Source organism: Nuphar pumila, chromosome 3 (assembly GCF_984573655.1).
Source record: "Nuphar pumila chromosome 3, dmNupPumi1.hap1.1, whole genome shotgun sequence".
NCBI lineage: Eukaryota > Viridiplantae > Streptophyta > Magnoliopsida > Nymphaeales > Nymphaeaceae > Nuphar > Nuphar pumila.
Window position 1 is genome coordinate 15,453,838 of NC_143251.1, and position 7,878 is coordinate 15,461,715.

The following is a 7,878-nucleotide window of genomic DNA, read 5'->3' on the forward strand; positions in this document are numbered from 1 at the left end:
TCCGTCGCTAATTGCGACGGACTAACGAGCGCTATATTCCGTCGCCAATCCGCCGGTACTAAACGGCGACCACGGCTTGGCGACGGATTTACTTCCGTCGCTATGCCGTCGCTAGATTTATATGAATAGCGACGGATGGGTCCGTCGCAAACACGAAAAAAAATTAAAAAAAAATCATTTGAAAATTAAATATCGAGAACCGTACAATTTATATTTCCTGTAAATAAAAAACAAACCACACAAAAAATTTCATATAACAAGAATCTACAACAATTAATCGTTCCACCTTAAAATTAACAAGTTTAATTATTTACAATTCAACAATTACAATTAGGAAACATAAAAAAATAGAACTTCTTCAACACAGTTCTCTAATCATCGCCAAGATTTTGTGTATCTTCTTGTTCATTGTCTTTATATGTCCCTTTAGCTTCACTACGCTGATTATCGCTAGCAGCCTACACAAGAAAAGAACAATCAGTATTGATAAACAAAATATAATGAAATAAATTACACACTATATGTGATTCTATCATGTGCTCATGTGTGATCTAAGGCAATAAAAAAACTCTATATGTGATTCTATCATGCACATATGTGCTTTAAGGCAGACAAAAAGTTATATATATATGTGATTCTATCATGCTCATATATGTGCTAAGGCAGTCAAAAAATTGAATATGTGATTATAGCATATTCATATATGTTCTAAGGCATCTAGAAAAACTCTATATGTGATTCTACCATGCTCAGATGTGCTTTAAGGCAGGCAAAAAACTATATATATGATTCGATCATGCTCGTATGTGTGCTAAGGTAGTCAAAAAATTGAATATGTGATTATAGCATGCTTATATGTGCTCTAAGGCAGGCAAAGCAAAAAAATTTATATGTGATTCTATCATAAATGATATATAGCATGTTCATATGTGTTCTAAGGCAGTAAAAAAACTCTATATGTGATTTGTGCATGCTCATATGTGTGCTAAGGCAGTCAAAAAACTGAATATGTGATTATAACATGCTCATATGTGTTCTTAGGCAGTCAAAAAACTGAATATGTGATTATAGCATGCTCATATGTGTTCTAATGCAGTCAAAAAAACTTTATATGTGATTCTATCATGCTCATATGTGTTCTTAGGCAGTCAAAAAACTGAATATGTGATTATAACATACTCATATGTGCTCTAAGGTAGGCAAAAAAATTTATATGTGATTATAGCATGCTCATATGTGGTCTAAGGCAATAAAAAAACTCTATATGTTATTATAGCATGCTCATATGTGCTCTAAGGTAGTCAAAAAACTCTATATGTTATTATAGCATGCTCATATGTGCTCTAAGGCAGGCAAAAAGTTATATATGTGATTCGATTATGCTCATATGTGTTCTAAGGCAGGCAAAAAAACTTTATATGTGATTATAGCATGCTCATATGTGCTCTAAAGTAATAAAAAAACTCTATATGTTATTATAGCATGCTCATATGTGCTCTAAGGCAGGCAAAAAACTTTATATGTGATTCTATCATGCACGTATGTGCTCTAAGGCAGGCAAAAAGTTATATATGTGATTTGATTATGCTCATATGTGTTCTAAGGCAGGCAAAAAAACTTTATATGTGATTATAGCATGCTCATATGTGCTATAAGGCAATAAAAAAACTCTATATGTTATTATAGCATGCTCATATGTGCTCTAAGGCAATAAAAAACTCTATATGTTATTATAGCATGCTCATATGTGTGTTAAGGCAGTCAAAAAACTGAATATGTGATTATAATATGCTCATATGTGTTCTTAGGCAGTCAAAAAACTCAATATGTGATTATAGCATGCTCATATGTGTTCTAATGCAGTCAAAAAAACTTTATATGTGATTCTATCATGCTCATATGTGTTCTTAGGCAGGCAAAAAAACTTTATATGTGATTATAGCATGCTCATATGTGCTCTAAGGCAATAAAAAAACTCTATATGTTATTATAGCATGCTCATATGTGCTCTAAGGCAGTCAAAAAACTGAATATGTGATTATAACATGCTCATATGTGTTCTTAGGCAGGCAAAAAGTTATATATGTGATTCGATTATGCTCATATGTGTTCTAAGGCAGACAAAAAACTGAATATGTGATTATACCTGAGAGGGACCTGGAATCGAAGATCCCCTATCCAGAACAGCGGCCTTGATCTCATTTCGGAGAAAGGGGGCGACGGTGTATTTGAAGTAGTTATTCAGTGATTCATTAACGATCTGGCGTACATCATCACCGGAAAGAATAGTCGGCTGCTTGGAGCTTATGTCGGCGCAAGAAGTCGGTGAACCATAACTGGAAGAACCAATAACTGGTGAAGTGTTCATATTACTCCCAAACCCGAACACGCGACCTTTTTTGGGTTCACCTGCTGCAGTCACCCATGCTGTAGAATCAAATGATGGATGCTGAGTAGCGTCATCGCCATATCGCTCTACCATGTGTTGCTCATATGCCTCCTACAAAATAATGTTTAAAGTATTCATTAATAATTAATGATAACATTATGATAACTTGCATATATATTGCAATGATTATTAATAGAATTAATACATACCGTTGTCGCTCTCGCCTTCTCTGATACGAAGACTCCCGTGGTCTTCCGTTTATGTGTTTCTACAAACACATCCTTATATGGTACACTGCCTCCTTTTTCTGCTTCTTGCGAAGTTAAATAATAAAAGATTTAGTACACAAGTTTGCAACAATACTTATAAAATTAATATTATATATTAATGAGTTACCATTTTCTTCAGGTGGCTCCCAAATGTCCTAGATCCACCTGTGTGTAGATGGGCTTTGGGCATCTTCGATCGATTTTGTGCAGCCTTCACAGAGCGATTTCTAAATGCATCTCCCGCCCACTTATCGCACATTTCATCCCAGTAATCTCTCCTGATAGTAATAGGACCATGGCCCTTCCACAGTAATGGATCATCTACTACGCCAGATGCTTTTTTTGCTGCAGTCTTCATAGTGTGCAGCATGTCTGCAAATCGATTGGCAGCTACCTTCTGCCACACCTTCCTTGCATCATTTTCTTCCACCGTAGTTGCGAAGCGATTCGAAGCCTATAAATATTTTCAGAAAGTTAGTAGACATTGCTTAAATAAATTAAATATGAAACACATTAACTATGATGAATAACTGTATACCATGAATGAGGACCACAATCTGTCTAACACCTCCTTTGGGTACTCTTTCCATTGAGCAACTGGTCCTGGTAGATGTTGAAGAAGTGAATTCCTAATCTCTCGTACTACTTCTTGTGGCTCAAACCTCGTGCTGCACATGAATTGTTACACAGAAAACAAAATACTTACGGTCGTGTACAGGCGCAACATCATCTGTAAAAAAATACATTAGAAATTCTCAGAATGCGCATTTGAACTAATCAAGCATCCAATTAGTTATATGATATACCTATCACAGGAGCCCGTGAAGATGAAGGCTGAGCCTGGCTACTACTGGATGAGCGACCACTATAACCTCCATGAACCATATTCTAACAAATAACATATGTCATACAATACATTCAAATAATTCACATCAAGTATTACAATGCAATCAAGTCATTCACATCAAGCATTGCAATGCATTCAAATAATTCAAATCATTCATATCAAGTATTGCACTAATTCAAATCATTCGTTGCATAAATTATAATACATTCAAATAATTGAAATGATTCACATCAAGTATTACAATGCATTCGAATCATTCGTATCAAGTATTACAATACATTCAAATAAAATTTTTAATCATTCACACCAAGTATTGCAATACAACTCACATCAAGTACTGCAATGCATTTAAATAGAGGTTTGTAGTATAAGATTTTGCTCACTAGCTTGAGAATTCTTCCTCGTCACTAGTTTGACTTTCTTCTTCTTCATTGTTTGCCCATCCACTTGGTACATCATTTGAATCACATTCCTCTATGAATATTTCATCGACCAATGGAGATATGACATGCATATCATGCGCAACATCGTGACCATAAGCGAAGTCATAGACATCATCTGATTGATAGTAATCGCTGTCTTCAACTAACTCATCTTCCTGTAACTGATCATACTCGGGGTATAGTTTGGATTTCACCTTGCAAACTGCCCACCATTCATTTCTATCTGACTTTTTTATACTCGGATATGAAGTATAATAAACTTGTTGAGCTTGCGAGGCTAATATGAATGGTTCATATGTTCCAAACCTGGATTTATGATTCACCTCCACAATGCCTGAAGCTTTGTCGAGTCTTGTTGCAGTTGGATCAAACCAATGACACTTGAATATCGTAACCCTGTTATTCATGCCTAAGTAAGTCAACTCCATTATTTCCTCTATAACACCGTAGTAATCATGTTCATTTTCACCGTAGCTGCTACCCTTGACACACACGCCACTATTTATCGTTGATTTGTTTATACCGTAGTCTTTTGTATGGAATCGATAACCATTTACGATATATCCGTTGTAGCATTGCACAACTTTGGTCGGACCATTTTCTAAATCACATATTCCTTGATCTTTAACATCACCATGGCGAACCAACGCACAGACATAAATAATGATTGTGATCACGATCAATTAAGTAACTTAGTGTTGTTTATAAGTACAAAATTTATGTTAGCTTCTTTACCAACTGTTTCAACCACTCCACAAACTTAGTTTCACGTTCTTTTTGTACTTCTGCATCAGTGAGATGTGAAACTTTGCTTTGCAACTCCAAATCAAATCGTCTGCAAACCACAAATACTTATATTACCGAGCCATGTATCTACATATAGAACATAAAAGGATTTATAATTGAGTTGCATATACATATACTTACTCGATGTATGGGTTGATCGCTGAGCAATTAAAAAGAATATAGATGTGTGCTGCATCTTGCTCTCGATTTGTCAATAGCCTTGATCGGCAACTACCAAATGCATGCCCAAATGGTTGAAATATCGACAGCTTGTCAGCTACAGTTACTTGTTCTCTATCATCGTTACAGGGCGGGCATGTGTAACGTGTTGGAATATGAGGTTCGAAGTACATAGATGAGAAATTTGAAATCTCTTCTAAAGTGTACGCCTCACAAATAGAGCCTTCTACTCTGGCTTTATTACAAACCTTTTTTTTAGGTCGAACATGCATCTGACAATAATATATATTTCAAATTTTAAATATCTGTCATTAAAGAGACAAATATAAAAAAACATATACCTTTCAAATGGGTACATCCATCGATATTGCACAGGGCCACCAACCCTTAGTTCATATGGCAGATGTATGATCAAATGTTCCATAACATCGAAAAATGCTGGCGGAAATATCTTTTCTAGCAGACAAACAGTGGTGATGACAGAGTCCTCGAGATTCTTTACATCTGATACAACGACCTCCGATGCGCATAATGTTCTGAAAAATCCGCTCAACTCAGACAATACCCCCCATATAGGTTTGTCTAACATATCATGGAATGCTAGGGGTATCAATCGTTGCATAAAGATATGACAATCATGGCTCTTCAACCCATATAACTGTCCATCGTCAATCTTCACAGCCCGAGCAATGTTAGAGACATATCCATCTGGAAATCTCAGTTGTCTCAACCATTGACATACATGTTTTATTTGATCAGGTCCGAGCACGTACTTCGCCTTTGGTTTCAGTACTTTGCCATTATACTCTTTGAGTTCCAATTCTGGTCTTTTACATATTAATTTTAAATCCATACGGGCCTTCGGATTATCCTTCGTTTTTCCTTTAATATTCATTATTGTATTGAACACATTATCAAACACATTTTTCTCTACATGCATCACATCCAAATTATGTCGTATCAATATGGTCTTCCAATACGGTAGTTCTCAAAAAATAGTTTTTTTCGTCCAATTGTGATCCTTTCCAAATCCACGGAAGGGTGTAGGACTGCAGGCATCTGTTAATACATCTGGAAAGTATCGCAATCTTCTTAGAATCTCTATGCCGGACAATCTTGAGGATGGACCTTCCGTTTCAGTTGTGCCTGCTTTAAATGCATTCTTTTGACGTCGGAACAGATGATCGCTGGGTAGAAATCGACAATGGCACTCAAACCAGCAAGGCTTCCTTTCATGCCTCAATCTAAAAGCTTTGGAATCCTCCATGCAGTACGGACAAGCCAACCTCCCATGTGTGCTCCAACCAGATAACATACCATATGTAGGGAAGTCACTGATTGTCCATAGAATAACGGCTTTCATGTTGAAATTTTGTTTTTTGTGGGCATCATACGTGGTAACACCGTCATCCCACAGTACTTTTAGTTCATCAATCAATGGCCTTAGATATACATCAAGATTTTGGCCAGGTGAGGTCGGACCAGGGATCAACAGAGACAAGAAAAGATTTGGATGTTTCATATACAAGCTTGGTGGAAGGTTGTATGGAGTTACAAATACTAGCCAGCATGAGTATGGAGTTGATCTACCCCCAAATGGATTAAATCCATCTGTACATAGACCGAGTCTAACATTTTGCACTTCCATTGCAAAGTTCTGATGAGTACGATCAAAGTGCTTCCAAGCTTCAGCGTCAACAGGATGCGTGATCTTGTTTTCATCGTGTCGAACTTTATTTGCATGTCATCTCATGTGTTTAGCTATCCTTGAAGACATATACAATCGCTGCAATCTAGGAGTGATAGGAAAGTAGCAGAGCGACTTCTATGAAACTTCCTTTGATCTCGTGCTACCATTGCCTCTTGTCTTTGGCTTGAACCGAGGATGCCCACATGACGGGCATGATATGTTGTTTTCCTGATCCTTGAAATACAACATGCAGTGATTTGGACAAGCATCAATCTTTTTGTAACCCATACCTAGAGCATTGACCATAACTTTCGCACGATAGAAATTTTGTGGTAATTTCTCATCTTTGGGCAACATACTCTTCACAATTATGCACAAACGGTCAAAACATGATTGACTCAAATTATACCCGGACTTCAAATTCATTAGTTGAAGAACTGCAGACAAGATAGTGTGACTCTCACAACCGTTCCAAAGTGGCTCATCAGCATCTCTAAGTAAATCATAAAATCTACTAGCTGCATCGTTTGGTGATTCTTCATCTACGACAGTTCTTACATCACTAGAACTCATAGCAAAACCCAGTTTTGTTCTTGCGGCATCAAATATCAAATCCGTATATGGATTATCGTGCACCATATTCACCCGTGCATCAAAATCGTTTCTAAATTCTTCTCCATGAAACATCCAGTTCTGATAATCACTCACATAAACCCCTTCCTGTATAGGTGATGTCTAACGCTATGAGGTTCTACAAATTGATTATTCTTACAAATCTTGCAGGGACACCTAATCTGACCTGTAGGATCCACTGTACTGACACTTGCCGTTGCAAATTCAATAAAACTGTCAACACCATCCATATATTCATGCGATAACTCATTGTCCACTATCCTATGGTACATCCATTCACGGTTTGCAGTCATTCTGTTGTATGATGTTACAAATAGTATCCTAACGAATTAAAAGAAAACAATCAGAATGCTACAATGAAGAAAATATCAAATTTATCATGCAATATACTATGTCAAACAATAACAAGAATTTTGATGCATGCATTGATAACTTAATATTTTCATGTGCAAACTATTAATGACACGATACAATCATTTGAAGCATGCTTTTATTATAAAATTTCACATGGAAGTCAAAATAAAATTGAAAGTAACTACATGCAAGCATGGATACAATTACATCAAACATTGCAATACATCATAATCATTCATATCAAACAAATGGCAAACATGTACCTGCAGCAAACACACTTCAATATC